General features: G+C 45.5%; 1 protein-coding gene across 1 annotated transcript in view; it reads left to right on the plus strand.

The window, feature by feature from the left end:
• Positions 1–250: 250 nt before the first annotated feature.
• The window catches only part of MID1 (midline 1), a 322962-nt gene continuing 306312 nt past the window's right edge, over positions 251–16900 (plus strand). The window contains exon 1 of the mRNA XM_060183090.1: positions 251–657. The gene's annotated coding sequence lies outside the window, so the exon portion shown is untranslated. The remainder of the gene's footprint in view (positions 658–16900) is intronic.

Consider the following 16900-nt stretch of genomic DNA (forward strand, 5'->3'; position numbering starts at 1 on the left):
ACTTGGTCTTATCTGATAGTGGTTTCTTCATGTTCTCTTCCCACCACACACTCTGTTCACTTGGAAACTAATTTCAGGACACATTGTTCTGGTTTGAAAACCATGAGAGTCAAATGATAATCTCCTAGACTTAGGTTTTTCTCCCTGCAGTGCCTTCAGATAATGTAAGCTTGGTCACAGCCCAGGATACAAAAAATTCTGGCTGTTGACTCACAATTACACTAGCAGGGCCAATTTTATGGACAGCCAGGATAAAGATGATTTTAATTACATCGCACAAATCCCTTTATACTGCAACCAAACTCTGGGCAGGCTGGCTGCCTCTGAGCCCTTCTGGCATGTGGAGAGTTAACCAGGTTACCGGATTCCTAGTCAACTTCTCTCACCAGGAATGCAAGCCATGTTTACCTATATAAGGAAACCTGTTCGGCTGACCTGAGTTTGGCGGATTTCTGTGCTGCCTGGAGAGGCGAGGCGTGTGAGCACAGAGCCTGCGGAGGGGGAGTGATCCGAGCTGGACAGAGCAAGCTTCCTGCACGCCTCAGCCATTCAGCTGCTCCGAGGCGGGCTGCCCGGAGGACCTACGGGTTTGCCTCTTCCCGATCACAGTTGAGGAGCCAAAGCCCCGTCCTGGGAAAAAAAAAAATGGGGAAATCGGTGAGTCTTAATGATCCCTCTGCTCACTTCTGTTGAGGACACGCCTCGCTGCTCCCACCCAGGAAGCGAGGGAGCCGCAGTGCTCAGCCTCTAACCCCCCAACTCCTTCCTGGACAAAAACAGGGCTGTGCAAATGCTTCCAGACAACTTTTCCTGCCTTTTGGGCACCTCAGGGTGGCGGGGGGGGGGGGGCAGTGAATTTAGCACCTTAGATCTTCCAGGGGTGTGCTTGTGACTAGCCAAGTTTCTGTGCCGTCTCAGTGAGCAAACTTTCTCATCTTTGTTGCACTCTGAAAACAGTGGAAATGAGCCTTGAGGGTGCTGGGCGAGGACTGCTGGGACCCCGAGGAAGTGATGGTCAGTCCAAATGGGGTTCTTCAAACCACAGCAGCGGTCTCTGTTCTGCAGAAGTGTAATTTGTCACTGTGCGGGGATCATTTTTCATTCGTGCCGCAGCACATGTAATAAAGGACACCTTCTGAGACAGCGAACAGAGAAAGAAGCTGAGCTGGGCTCTTTGTTCTAGACGATGCAAAGAAGCTCCCTCTCGCATTTTGACAAGTAATGTGTATCTATTTATATATCCAGAGAGAAGGGTGGAGAAAGGCTGACTGTCTGTCGAAGGCACAGCAGTTAGTTGAATTAAAACCTGGCTGTATTCTTGTTGTATACAAAAACTCTGTCTGAATGTGATTAAACATGGAAATGAGAGTCTTTAGCACGCTCACGGGGGAATTTTACTTAGACTTGGGAAGAGCTGACTAGACGAGGCAGCTGGGAAAGAAAAAAGATTCCACCCACATTCCAGGACATAGGTCAAACTTCAGAAAAAGAAATTGGGGGGGGGGGATTTTAAGTGTAGCTGTCAAAAGTGATTTTGGAAGCAGGTATGCATTTGTGTCTTGTGATTTTTGTGGCAAGGGGATGCTCTTAATTTAGTGACCTTTCTATACTTCATTCTAACTAGCTTCGCCAGTTATTGGGAATGACTTGTCTGTTGAGTTATCAAAGCAATACTGTCACTTTCTGCCACTCACAACAATGTAATCCTAAGAACTGGGGCACAGGGCTGTGCCACTCATGGCAACAAGTGGCACAGAGACCCTCTTTCCATTTCTCCTACTAAGAAGTGTATTTCTGGGCAGGGGTAGACAACATAATGGCTATGCAAAGAGATTCTCGTGTCCAAAGTCCCAGGTTCAGTCTCCTGTACCACCATAAACTAGAGCTGAGCAGTGCTCTGGTAAAAAAAAAAAAAAAAAAAAAGAAAGAAAGAAAGAAAGAAAGAGGAAGGGGGAGGGAGGGAGGAGAAAGAAAAGAAAAGAAAAATATATATATTTCTGAGATTATCTCACTCCAATAAGAGCGCTTAGCACAGGCAAACTGATCTAAGGGAAGGGCCACTTAAAAAAAAAATCAAGTGCTAGTCTATTCCTTAGTGAAGCTTTCGGTGGAATACAGGACTGGCAGTTGCTCGTTCGTAAGTACAGTGCTGTGGCCGGTTTCCTAAAGGTGCTTGACTGGAAAAAGCCAAACAGTTCACAGTAGTGCAGTGTGCATGAGACCTACTCCCCCGCAGGAAAATAAAACCTAGCAGAGTCCCGTGCATGCTCCTAGCAGAGTCCTGGGTGTGCTCCAGCAGATGCTTCCGGAAGCCCACTCTTGCCAGAGCAGAGAGCAGAAGTGAGGGGTGACGGCAGAAGTCTGGAAGCGTGCTATTTCCTAGGTGCTGCCCAGAAAATCAGCAGTCCTGATAGCGTGGTGCTTTTCAGTAACCCAGGAGACACAAAACACGATTTGAAAATAGACGATTAACAGCAGATGTTTATACCGGGTTGTCTTTCCTTGCCGAGGAGACGGCCCCAAGCCAAATCCACCAGTACGTCCGTTTTTCCTGTGAGCTGATATGTACACAGTGATTATAGACTAATTACATCAACACCCATGGGAATAGAGAACCAGAGAGATAAGTCTCCGAGGGTGGGAAGGGCCAGGGCTAGCAGCGGGCTCGGGGATCCCATGTTTAGACTTTTCCTTGCCAGTGGCATTGGAATGATGGGTGAGGATGGGGGAGTCCCCTGACTCCAGGATCCACTTCTCCTTGGTCACACTTTTGCGGTTGATAACAGTAATCATTGTAATGAACACTTCCGGGAGGACCCCTTCCTGGAGGTTCAAGTGATCTTGGTGTCTGGACTCCCCCCCCCTGGAAGGCAGCGAGGAGGCTGCATTAACCCTCGAGGGGGATCGGTACTGTGCTGGGGCTTAACTATTCCATCTGTGAGCTGTCAGTTAAGTATCCTGGTGACAGGATATTGAAAAATACTCATGGGGGAGAGGCAGCGGGCACCAGGAGAAACAGGTTTGCTAGAGCCGTCTAATGCTCTTTTGTCAGTCTGCATGGAACTGCAGAAGGGTGCAGCGTGTGAAGTAGGGTTTGCTGAAAAGTACATGATGGGCCTTTTTGGTTTTTTTTTTTTGGGGGGGATTGATTACCACAAGGAACATTCTCTGATACAACGCTGCCCCCTGGAAGGGCTGCAGGGCACAAGGTGATGACAGGTGGGCCAGGGGAGGTGCATGCTTGCCCAGATGAGGGTCCCTCTTAGCCTGTGGGCCGGGCTGGCTGCAGCCCTGAGGTTTGCTCAGAATGGGGCACAGGTGAAATCACCTTCTCTATCTGTCAGAATGTGGAAAAGTGGGGCAACTGTCTTTGACAATCTGGCCTCAGAAGATAGATCTAGAAAGTCAAAGTGTCAGCTCACTGCTGGCCAGAGCCTGGAGCTTCCTGGGGAAAGAGAGATATCCAAATGTGTGTGACCTGTGCCGTGCTGTGGTGGGGACAGCAAGAGCCAGTCTGCCCTTGGCATTTCACAAGGAAGTTAAATACATGTGTGTGTGTGTGTGTGTGTGTGTGTGTGTGTGTGTGTGTGTGTGTGTGTGTGTGTGTGTGTTTCCAGTTAAAAAGCTGGTTGGCAGAGTATTTCCTCCCCAGAACTTTTCTAACTATCAGTTAGCATTTAAGCTTCCCGTTCTCAAACGGCAATCAGGATTTCTTTGATCAGAACTCTCCTGCCACCAGGGTGGCCTAGTCCAGCGGCAATGACATAAAGGAGCCCGGATCAGAAGTTATTTATTGAACAGGAATTCTTTCCTTGGACAATGCACCCAATCTGTACACAGTGTTCCATCCGGGGTGAGCTCTCTCTGCCTCCCATTTGACATCAATTACCTTTTCAAAAACATTCTGTATTATTAATGCCTGTGACATTCATTCAACAAATATTTATTGAGTCCCTTTTGAAGTCCTCGTCTAAGCACTTTGAAGGCCAAGTGGGTCTATGAGAGACAGATGGATTGAAAGCAAAGCTGAATTCGCCTGACAGCATTTCTGTCAAGAGCAGTTGCTTTCGTGAGTGTCGTGCACCCTCAGTTTAAGTGTGATTTGCTACAGGCTCAGTGACCACAGACTTTTTTTTTTTTTTTTTTTTTTTTGCCGACCACCCTGAGGAACATTCTTTAAGTTAGAACTTCCTGACTGATGGGCACAAAGCAAGGCACACACAGCTCTAGGTGCTTGTAGTTCCTCTGAGCGTAGGGTGTCCAGGCCAAAATCTGTGGGCAGATGCCAGTAGACTTGAAGCAATCACAGCAGGAAGATTCACCTGGTGCCCTGTAGAGCACCTATGAGGTGGCTGACTAGTGCGATTTTGATGAGCACGTTTCCCGGAGTTCTCAGGCTTCCCGGGCACTACATGATGAAGACATGCTTCCAGTGCCTGGGTAACTCTAGGGCTCTTAACCACTGGCAATTCCTCAGCCACCAGTTCAGTGGCAATTCTCAAAATGAATAAAAGCAGCTTCTGTTGCTTCCAAGATCGTATATGCAAGACCCAGGATTGGAGACTGTGAATTAACAACTGCTTGCACCAGTAGGATTTTTCAGGTGTCTAGAGCATTGGCGAAACCACTTTAAAATAAACTTTGATTTAAAGGAAGGTGAGCAGTCCAGATGGCAGGCAAGACAAGGGCCTCTTGTTAAATGTCAAAGTTTGTTTCCATATTCCCATTAATTAGTTGCCGTCACATATAAGGAAGTCTCCTGTAGCTGAACCTTTCAGAGAAATCGACTTACTTTCTATAGTGCCAAGGGCTCAGTTAATTCTTTTTTTTTTTTTAACTTGAAAAGAAAATAAAAGTGGATGACGGTGCTTTGTGGACTATAGTGTTCTCAGATACGCTTGATGTTTAAGGGGCAGCTCTGCATAAAGAACTGCTCTAATCATGTGTGCCCTCTTTCCCTCCCTTCCTCTCCCTCTCCCCCTCTCTCTCTCTCTTTGTCCCTACCTCTCTCCCTCCCTCTCATGAATTGCTCTTCACTTGTCTAAACTTGAGACAGAAGTGAAATCAAGCAGAACCACCTTAATTTGACAGTTGAAGTTTCAACTCGTGACAGAACTGGAATTTTGGTCAGAGTTTGAGTCAGGAAACGTTGCAGTACTTATAGGTATTGTTCTACGGTAGAGGCTTGGGTTGTCTGGACCAAAATTACTGACCCATCCCTGTGTCTAACTGTGCACGTACATCTGGACTGACACACTCCTCATTTATTGCCTGGGGAAAACAAAATGGTACCTAAATGACTAGAGACTGGATAACAGGTTTACTCAAACTGATAGACTCGGCATAAAGTTAAAAAGCAAAATGCAGTGACGTTATCCAGATTTCTTCTTAGGCAATGGATGGTGGATTTGGTCAACTCTTAGGCAATGGATGGTGGGTTTCGTTAAGCTCTGCCAGGCAGGATTCAATTTCCTCATCTATCAGTGGGGACAAAATACATGATTCACTGGTCAGTGATGAGTACCGCAAAGGACCGTGTCTGTGGGAACACCTAGCATAATGCTGGGCCTGACGCCAGCTGGTAAGCTTAGTTAGACCAGGAATGAAGGGGTGGACTGGGTGCTGTGGGGTAAACGGCTTGGGGAAGTAGCCGTGGATGCACACTTGTGGCCTGGACGGCATGGGTGCCCGCTTTGTGATTTGCGGTTTGCTTTGCAGTGAAGCACATCACATGGTGAGGGCCTTATCCCGGGCCCTCTGTTCTTATGTGTATTGCCTCTTTGTCCCCTGTGAGATTTTCTTTTTAGATCCTTCGTGAAAAGAGCATTCTCTGATAGCAATTATGTTATCAGAAATGTGAGTTACCTTGCTCTTAAGGTGTCTCCCCCCAAAGTAGCAGGTTTTGTAAAGCAAGAGGGAAATACTCGCTTCTTACTTTTTAATTTGGCAGACAGAAAGCCTTTCCCACAGCAGTGGCAGGAAGGACCGGGTGAGGAAGTCTGTTGATAAAGGTCATCATGTGTTTGGTGAACAAGGAGAATACACATCTTCAGGCTTCAGCTCGTGATATGGCCTGCAGTTTGTTTCCACCACATCATGTCCTCACACGGCAGAGAAAGCAATCTCTCCTTTCTTTCTTATATGGGCACAGACCACATCCCACATCATGGCGGCCCCATCTTTGTGACCTCATCTAGATCTGATTACCTCTAAAAGGTTCCATCTCCAAGTACTATCTTATTTGAGATCATATGGCCTTCCAGGAGGTGGCAACTCAGTTCAGAGCAGTAGCTTTATCAAAATGTAGATCAAGTGATCTGACTCATTTTCGTTGAATGAGTTACCAGCTGTTGTTTGATATCACAATAAGAAAAAAAAATCTTTCAAAAAAAGGAGAAGAAGAGGAAGGAAAAGGAGAAGAAGAGGAAGAAGAAGAAGAAGAAGAAGAAGAAGAAGAAAGAGAAAGGAAGAAAACAAAGGGAGAAATCTTTCAGTTAACTCTAACTGAACTTTTGTTAGCATTTCAGTGTTTTTTGCTGGTGGCTAGGGTGGTGGAGTGATAGAGTGCAGGACTGCTAAGGTCTTGAGTTCGATTCCAGGTACCACATATGCTGAAATGATGCTCTGGTGTTCTTTCTCACTACTAATAAATAAATAAATATTTTCTGCTTCATGTACTAAAAAGTGTTCTTTCAGATTTATTTAGATAAGTTTAAAATCACATATTTCTCTGGGCCTATATATAATTAAAGCTAGATAGATATAAATATATATGATTACCTTTTTAAGACTCCAACTTTTTGAAAGCTCTCTGAACTGGAGTTGGAACTGTCATATTGCTGCTTTTCTATTTATTTATGTATTTATTTACTCATGAAGATAGGCAGGGAGAGAGAGAACCAGACATCACTCTGGTGCGTGTGCTGCTGGGGAGTAAAATCGGAACCTCATGCTTGAGAGTGCAGTGCTTTATCCACTGAGCCACTTGTAGGACCACCATATTGCCTTTCCACTGCCTTTCCATGACCTCTTATCATTGCTTTTAAAATAAATTTAATCCTGCTTCTGAATTTCTACCCAAAGTAATGGAGTCATATCCCTCCCCCAAATGATCCTACCTGGAAGTGCAGTTGTCCATCCAAACACCCGAGAATGTGTCAGTGAACTCATTCCTTAACCCGAGAACTAGCGTGCTTGGCGGGTTCCATAGCTCTCTTGGATGCAGGAAGCCTGTCCAGTTTCCCTTCCGTCCCGCTTAACTCCTGTGAGGATGTCTTTCTGAGCTGGGAGAAATGCTTTCTCCTTCCCATTTCCTAGAGAAGCTTGCCACTTTACCTTCTTGCCATTTCAAATAATGCCTGGACCTCAGTGGAAGAGACAGTGCTATGAACTTTGATGACCAAGGAGGATCATGAGTGGGCAGTGACAATTCTATCACAACTGCAACCAGAACAGCACCAAATATAAGCTGCACCCCGTGTCTCCCAAGAGGAACCTCTCTCGAGAATGAATAAAACTGAGTGTGTGTCCCCACAGGGATGCCTGACATCTGGACATTAGAGGATACTCTTAGAGAGGAAATAGCCCACAAAAACAAACAAAAGTGTATCTGGAACAAGAAACTGGCACTACGTACTGTCATGAGGTTGTACTGGCAGGATTTAACTCTTTGAACCAGGAGGACAGTCAGAGAAGGCTTTCCCAAGAAATGGATGCTTAAACTGAGAGCTAGTATGAAAGGATGGGGGAGTTGACCAGATGATATTGGAGCCTTCAGCGGGGGAAGCATTTATCTTGAATAAGGCCACTTTGGCAGCAGCCTACAGAATAGATCAGAGAACTGTCGAAGAGTAAATATGGGTGAATCAGACAGGAGCCTGGGTAAGGGGGTTAGGCTAAGATGATGTCTTCCTGTACTGAAACCCTGTTGGTAAAGATAAAGAAAAGTATATGAGTTTCAGCTCTTATTTCTGTGGTGAAACTACAGGAGTGCCGGTGAATGGGCCACGGCTGAAGGGTCAGGAAGAGGCAAGGCAAGCTCATAGGAGTTTGCTTCAATATCTAGAGGGACAGTGGTGTCATAGATGATGTGTCAAGCAGTGGCATTTGAGCTGGTCTGGGGGTAGGGATAGGAATCATTTGGAGTTGATGGAATGAAAAATGCACATGCTGTCTAGATAAATGTCTTGAGGAGGTTCAAATCCTAGCTTGTTACAGAGGCCAGACCTTCTGCCTTCTGCACCCCATAATGATCATGGGTCCATGCTCCCTGAAGGATAAAGAGTAGGAAAGCTTCCAGTGGAGGGGATGGATACGGAACTCTAGTGGTGGGAAATGTATGGACTTTTACCCCTTTTTCTTTCTTGTTTTTTGTTTTTTGTTTTTTGTTTTTTGTTTTTTTTTTTGCCTCCAGGGTTATCGCTGGGACTCGGTGCCTGTACTACGAATCCACTGCTCCTGGAGGCCATTTTTTTTCCCATTTTGTTGCCCTTGTTGTTGCTATTTTTGCCATTGCTATTATTGTTGTTGGGTAGGACAGAGAGAAATGGAGAGAGTAGGAGAAGACTGAGAGAGGGAGAGAAAGACAGATACCTGCAGACCTACTTCACCACCTGTGAAGTGACTTCCCTGCAGGTGGGAAGCCGGGGGCTTGAACCGGGATCCTTTTGCAGGTCCTTGTGCTTCATGCCATGTGCACTTAACACACTGTGCTACTTCCTGGCCCCTAGTTTTACCCTCTTATCCTATGGTTTTGTCGTTATATTCTGTTTTTATTTTATAAATAAAGTTAAAAGTTAAAAATATAATCCTAACTTGTCCACTTGGGAGCTGTGTGATGCAGTTTCTCTGAGCCTCTGTTCTCCTGTCTTTAAAGATGAGGCCCTGAGCATCCACACTGCAGGGCTGTCAGGGCAATCTGAAATAGCTTCGCATATGGCCAGTGGCCCCTCACACTCAGATGACTAGAATTACTTTGAAATTCAGCAGCACTCAGGCCGACAGGAAGATCTGCTATTTTCAGTAACTTCCAGGAGTGGGGTGGTGTGTGAGGGTCTTGACAGCTGAGATCTCAGTGCTGTAAGTTTTTCGAAGGGCAGTTTCCTCTTGGTTGATAATATGCAGGGCAGCTGTTAACTTTAGTTGGCTGGTGAATTCCTGGGATTTCATTCCAGTCCCCTCCCCTCCACCTGGATCAGGAGACCCCATCTTGGAATGAGCTGCAATGCTTTCCTCAGTTGAGATCCCTTATCGCTTGTAAAAGGCCTACAGGATTTAGGGAGATGTAACCTGAGAGTTTGCACTAACAGATGAGCACACTCGATTAACTTCACACTCCCTGTAGGGGTTGGAGTGAAGGCTTTACTATTCTGTTTTTCTAGCATCAATTTTGTGAGAACATTTTATAGGACATATGTAATTCCACTGCCCTTGAGTGACCTCAGCGAATTCCTTTCTGGCTCCCAAATCTGCTGTCACAGAGAAGGAACCATTAGGCAGTGAAAGCTGCAGCCATAGGGCTGGGGAGGCCTTGAAGTGGGCAGGAAGGGCAGGAGGGGGAGCCCTGAGCCCTGTGGGATTCCGGTGTCAGCTGCCCTCTCTGTAGGTGCCCCAGTCTCCACCCAAACTCCCCTCCTGTTTGCCTTGTTACGTTTCTTTTCCTTTGCGCTTGACACACACTGTCGAGTCTTTTTCTTTTATTCAGTGAATTATCAGCATGAAGGTTCTCATCAAGATTTCATTGGGTCCTTTCTCCACAGAAGAAGCAAGTAGCTCGATATAAAGAAAAAAAAAAATGTGGCAATGAGTGGAAGGCATTCCATTTGGCCCTTCCACTTGTAGGGTGTTTCGGTGGGAAATTGTGACATTTGTGTTAACTTTCAGATAACCTGATTGTGTTTGCTTCTCCATCTGGGTATTGGAGACTTGGCTATATATACCCAGCCTGGGATTGGGCTTGTGGGAGTGTGAGAAGGGCCTGGAGTGGAAACTGTTATGTGAAATGGAAGTCTTAGGCATCTTTTTACGAGTATCTTCTTTCCATTCCCTTGACCTGTCTACATAAAGTTTTTCTCTGCATGGTCCATTTTGGTACAAGTGCACTTTAACATATGAGAACAGTTTTAAACATAATTTTCAGTCGGAATTATATCTCCTGGAAGGGATGCCCTTTCACTTCATAAAAAGCCCACTGGCTTTTATTCCATCGAGTTCAAAGCAGGAACATTCCATAGAAACTTCCATTTAGCAAGTACAGTCACATTTGCTCCAAGTCAGTATGTCTCAGGAATCAAGATGCAATAGAAGGAAGCCAGAGCTAGACGATGTCAGAGGAGAAGTGGGTTACTTTGCTCGTAAATGTTAACCTGCCGATCAATCATTTGCCAGTGGTTCAAAGATAACGAAGAAACCTGGGGGAATGATCCAGAGTGAAGGTCACGGCAAAGAGAAAGCACATTGAGCATGACAACGAATGACAGATGGTGAGAACTTCTGTTTCCAGATTCCCAAATAAAGCTCTTGCAAAGATAAAGAAGTGAGCTTTGCAAAACATGAGACCTTCTGGTCTGTTTATCCCGCTCAGAAAGACTAAAATCAGGGAGGAGGATGACTTCGGCCAACAGCAGATTGTAGGTCATAAATTAGTTCATAAAAGCTGTCCATTGTTATCTCTGAAACAACCTATTTTATATATACTTGTCCACTTGATTTATCTGTTTCTCTGCTTAATCTGGGCTGTATTTGGTAGCATAAGTCAATATCTGCATTTTAGATTGCATAAAAGCTTATTTACAAATGACCTGCCTTCTGTAGAGAAAATTGTGTGTGTGTGTGTGTGTGTGTGTGTGTGTGTGTGTGTGTGTGTGATTTATTGCTGCTGATCAAGAATTTCCAAGTTAACTTTAGATTTCAATATATAATACTCATGATCCCAGTGAAGCACATAGAGTATTATATGCCAAAATAGGTTTTCATCATGAAATTCATTTTTACTGCTGTTTGCAAGACTTTTCCAGAACTCAGGATACTTCTACACTTTAATGTTAATACGTCTAGTTCTTATTTGATTCACTACCAATGATAGAGAAAGGTTATATGTATCTGGGTACATTTCTGTGTATGTTGTATATGTACAAATGTGTGTGTGCTTTGGAAAAGTTCCTTACTAAGGACAGAAAGCTTTAGTCATTTCCAAAAGTCAGATGAAATATATATATATATGCAAATGTCACAACTTCTTAAGATCTCTTAAATTATAATTTAAAAGTTAAGGTGGAATCTAAAGAGGTTAGGGTTGTGTTTTGTTTTCTTTTTTAAGTTACAGGAGGGACAAAAGAGAAAGGGAAAGAGAAGCAGAGGCTCGAGAAAGGGAGGTTCCAAGGCAGCAAACATTTTCTCTCTCCTCCCCATGCAGGCCCACCCTCTGTATATAAACAAAAGCTGGACAAACAGGAGGCAACAAGGGGCTCAAATAAAATGAGTCCAGACCAGGAACTAACTGGAGAGAGTAAGAAATCAGGACAGATGAAATGAGACAAGCATGGTCACTGTGGGGGTGAAGGGTGACCAAGTAGTCCTTGCCCTGCAGGGTCCTTGGCGAAAGGATGACTGTACAGCACAGCAATGAGGGTGGGAGCCCGGAGCAGGGCAAGACTGAGTGAGGGGCAGCCACTGCTGGCCTCCGGGAGAAGCAGTGAGCTGAGTGGTAGGGCAGGAGGCATAATCATGCCTGTGCCTAGCGGGGTTCTTCCCAGGGAAACTCAGCCCTACAGGGTTCGTCTGATCTTCCCAACTAATTCTATTCTGCTCCACAGTAGTGTGGCTGCAGTGTTTTGGTCTAGTTTCATTAAAAGCAGTCTGTCTGCTCCCAACACGTTTTCTTAATACGCTTCTATCATAAACCTGTCCAGTGATCTGGGATCCTCTTTATTTACATGCTGTTGCTTTATTACTGACTTGGAATAATCTACCTTGAAGGAGTCCAGCTTCACCCCACTGTGTGTATAAGTTTCACCATACCTACCACCAGAGTGCCAGTGCCCTTCCCGTGATCACTTTGGCTCCTTCTCCCCTTGCCTCCCCAGAGCTATAGTCTGCTCAGTCTAAGAGGTTTTTTGTTTGTTTGTATGTTTGTTTTGCTTTGGTTATTTCTAGTGAACAGCCTAGACTTCTGGGCTGCCTACCTGTGGGATGCGGTGAGCCCAAAGGGTTTTGGAGTTGAATGAACAGTTCTTCTGGGGAATGACCTGGAGACCTAATCCTTCAGATGCCTACCATACTCCCAGGGCTTGTTTTTGAGCCAGCAGGGTCTGGCTTCATATGTATGGGACACTTTGAATTTCTGAAAGGGAGCATGAGGAGAAGGTTGTAGCAGATAGATAGGAGTCCATTCCAGCTGCCAAGCTTTACCTAAGTGCCCGGTGCCTCATATGGTAACAGCCAGGCATCCAGCCTGCGCATGGAATTCCAAACCCAGTCTCTTGTAGCTTTGGCCTTGCTCATTTATTCTTACTGCGATTTTGCTCATGATCACTTCTGCTTGTAATTCATCAACATGAGGGGTTGTGTCTGTGCTAAGTTAGGGTTTTACAGTCAGTCGTGCACTGCAAGGCCCATTTCAGGAAACAAATCGGACACAGCATGTTCCCAGGAAGGTGCTCATTCTCACCTGCAGTGGCCGGTGCTGCCCAGAGAGCATGGGGCAGGTCGACCAGTTGTTGATGCTGAGCTACGCTGCTGAACTGAAAGAAAGCTCCAGTGGGCAGTTCTGAAGATGGCACACTGCTTTGGCACAGAGCTATGGCACCTCTGTTAGTGCCCTGCCTTGAGTGCCAACATCTGCTTGCTTTTGTTGCCCATGTGTTACTTCAGATGGTCTATTTCTGTATGACAGAAACCACTTGTGTCAACCAGCTCATTTTGAAGACTCTCGGTGTTTTGCTGCAGCCGTGACTCTTTGTGGTTGTTTGGTGGGTAATTATTGGCCCTTTAGGGCCACAGAATTTACAGGGACTCTGCTGACCTTTATCAGGAATGACATTATGACAACAGTGCCCTGGACGCTGTGGAATTTGCTGAGAGGGGGAGGTATGACTCATCGGTGCACACGAGCACAGTAGGTCAGAAGAAATTCACATTCCCGTTGAGCAAGTGCAGGTCAGCGGGCCTGTTGGTCTTTGCTCACCGGCCCTGGCTTTGCGGGTCCGCCTCACGCAGCATGCCCTCTGGAATCTTGCTCCTTTCTTGCCCATATCGTTCCCCCGTCCCCAGCCTGCCGCACTGCTGAGTCATCCCTCCTCTTGACTCTGCACACGTCCTCGGTGATGCATGTACCCTCACTGGAATTCCAACCTATCAGCTCTATGCCAGGGCCAATTGGAGGGCAAATTAATCTTGGGTTTGTGTGACGTTGGAGTGAAGTTGGAGTGTGAGGGCAAAGGAACCCTTCAAGAAAATAAGTTCTGAAACAAAGACTCTTCCTATATGGGAAAAAGCAAAGTTCATCAATTGCCATCAATTACAGTGCCGGCTTTGAGGAAAGACTGGCGAAAGGGATACTGAGTGGTGAGATGGTTCTCCTTAGTTAACTGACTGGAAAGGCTGAGGAGGGTCTATCCATATGTGCTGGATATGTAACATGCAGGATGTGACATGCAGGATGTTACAGAGCAGGCCATCTGGAAGAATGTGCTCATGGTATTCCATAAAATATGACTCTTCTGGTGAACCGACGATTACAGGGAGGCAGGAGGCTCCCATACAATCCCTGGGGGAAGAATATTGGATGATGATCATTTGAGGATTGCAAGAGTTCCTGAAATCTGCCAGAGGATTAAGACAAAGACTAATTGGGAGACTCCTAGAGGCCAGACAGAACAAATATTGGAACGTTCGCTTGCAGTGATTTCTTTTCTCTTAACATCTGTTTCTCTCTCTCTCTCTCTCTCTCTCAGTTCTAAATATTAAATTTCTGAAAATGGAAGGGAAGAAATGCCCTGACCAGGCGAGGAGGGTGAGTGCAGACCTAGACTCAAAGCGCTGCCAGGCCACAGGGAACTCTTAATTCCCTTGACCTTGGTTTCTGTCACCAGCTGCCTCCCAGAATCATTTGCTAACAGCAGATGTAAAGAAGTCTGTGCGCTACTCTACACAGACAAAGTGCTCCATAAATGCTGACTAGAAGCCCCTGCCAGGTTCCCTGAGAGTGATGGCTCAGTATTTGATCATCTTGTCAGCTACACAGCTGTCATTCTGAAGGGCAAATCAAGCACATCGCAGTGCCCCAGGGAAAGGATGCTCACTATAGAGCTTTGGAGTTTCTTGGTTAATAGTGCTTTTCCTCCAAGTTGCTGAGTCCTTCAGAGGCCTCTGGGCTTCTCCTAGCCGCGTGCACAGGGCTGATAGCATGCTGAGACACAGGATTGCCAGGGTGGAAGGTGGACTTTCCTCCTCTCACCCTGGCCAGTCATTTCCCAGTGGGAAGCTTTAGACCTTCCTTGACTATACTGGCCTAAAGTTTTGCATGTGAAACATAGGTCCAGTCAATTTGACCTCAGGTGCCTAAAATGTTCCACTTACTATGGCAACAGTTTAACCTACAATGGCTCAGAACTGGCTTTTACAAGGCTTGCTTGGAGACAGATTCTCTGAAAGAGAATTTAAATTAAATACAAAGTTGAAATGCTTGGGGGGTGGGGTGTGCTCGGTTAAGTGCACGTATTACCAAGTGCAAGGAACTGGGTTCTAGCCCCCACTCCCCACCTGCCGGGGATCTGTTTAATGAGCAGTGACGCAGGTCTGCAGGTGTCTGCCTTTCTCCTCCTCTCTCTATCTCCCCTCCCCTCTCAATTACTCTCTGTCCCACCAAACAAAAAGTAGAAAAGAAAAAAATGGCCACTGGGAGTGATGGATTTGTAGTGCCGGCACAAAGCCCCAGAGATAACTGTAGTGGCAAAAAAAAAAAAAAAAAAAAAAGGTTGGGGAAAAATATATTTTACTCACATTGGTTTTGTTTCCTCTTGGATCAGACATATGTTTGTTCTATTCGAAATATACATCTCCTGAAGACACATTTCAAAAGAGCAAAAACCCTAATCAACCAAGTCTTCTTCCTGCAAGTATGCTAAAATAGCAGCGATACTCGCTGAAAGAAATCTATACCTGAAGAGGTATGGTCGTAGGGTGGTAGCAGCTGCTGCATATCGCGACCTTGAGCAATTGGTTCAAGCTATGAAAAATCACCTGGAAACTCACCAAATTATAGCTGGGACTTCTTCAAAAACTCACTGAGCCACAGATGGGTGCAGACACATGTGCTTAGTGAATGGAAAAAAAGGTAAGGGAGAGATTCTCAGGACTTAGGAGTCATTTTTAGGGGTAGCTAGTGCCATCTTGTTAGCTATGCAGTGGAGCACCTAGTTGAAGACAGTAAGGCGGGGAATTTCTGGGCACTTAACCAGTGAACTCAGAGGCAACAAAATATTGAACTGCTCTCAAGGACTCACCGGTGTTTAACCTGGCTGAGAACTAAAGCTCTGTGGTTGGCTCAAGCCCTTAAAACCAGCTGGGAAAATGAATTCTGATCAACTCCCAGAGGCAAAGTCAGGGATTAGCATTTGTGGTCCTTAGCTCCTCTGATCAGCTAGTTAAATTGACAACAACAACAACAAATCACCTGAAAATTCGTCACTTTACAACTATGACATATATTTGGGGATTCAACCCCACTGGAATGAGAAATGAAAACAAGAGTAAATAAGAGGGGCTCTATACAATTAAGAAACTTTCACACATTGAAAACAAACTACACAAGGATAACCAGGCAATCCAATAAATGGGAAAAGATATTGGCCCACTGCACATCTGACTAGCAACTGACATCAAACATCCATAAAGAATAGGTACATGATCAGCGGGGAAGCAATTACAGAAGCCAGACCTTCCACCTTCTGCTCCCCATAATGACCCTGGGTCCATGCTCCCAGAGGGATAGAGAATAGAAAACTATCAGGGGAGGGGAGGGGATACAGAGTTCTGGTGGTGGGAACTGTGTGTAGTTGTACCCCTCTTATCGTATGTTTTTTTGTCAGTGTTTCCTTTTTATAAATAAAAATTAAAAAAAAAAAGAATAGGTACAGCTCTACAAAAGAAAAAAAAGCAATAAAAAGTTGGCCAAGCAACTAAACAGACAGTTTTCTAAAGAATAGATACACATAGCCCATAGACACATGAAGAAATGCCTCACTACACTTAGCACTGGAGAAACGCAAATACAGACTACACTGAGACTGCATCTCACACCTGTGAGAATGGCCTACATCAACAAAACGCGAAATGGCAGATGTTGGTGAGGTTGTGGAGAAAAAAGAAACTCTGCTACACTGCTGGCAGGAATGCAAACTGGTGCAGCCCCTTTGGAGGAGGGGGGGAGAAACCAAAGCATCACTCTGGCATATGTGGTACCACGGATTAAATTTAGGACCTTATGCATACAAGTCCCACGCTTTACACTGTGCTGTTTCCTGGCCTAGGAGGGGTTTTTTGTTTAAGTTTTTTTTTTTTTGAATTTTAATCAAGAGGGCAGGGAAACAGACAGACACTGCTCAACTCTGGAAGATGCAGTGCCAGGGTAGAATTTGGGGCCTCATGCATGCAAGGGTGCACGCTGCTGTGCTGCCTCCCATCCCGGTGCTGAAACTTGCATCGTCTATAGTAAAGACGATGCCACTGGTTTCTCAACTAGGAAATTGTGATGAAAGCAGAATCTGCAAGTGGCAACTCATCCAGTGAGGTATATCCATTGCCGCCCTTCTCCTGGATTGTTCCACGAGGGGCCCTTCAGAAGGACGGAACCTAACTCAGGTTCCTTCGTTTATCATGTTGACAGCAAGCCAAAGAGATC

The sequence above is a fragment of the Erinaceus europaeus genome, chromosome X (assembly GCF_950295315.1).
Source record: "Erinaceus europaeus chromosome X, mEriEur2.1, whole genome shotgun sequence".
In the NCBI taxonomy this organism is placed as follows: domain Eukaryota; kingdom Metazoa; phylum Chordata; class Mammalia; order Eulipotyphla; family Erinaceidae; genus Erinaceus; species Erinaceus europaeus.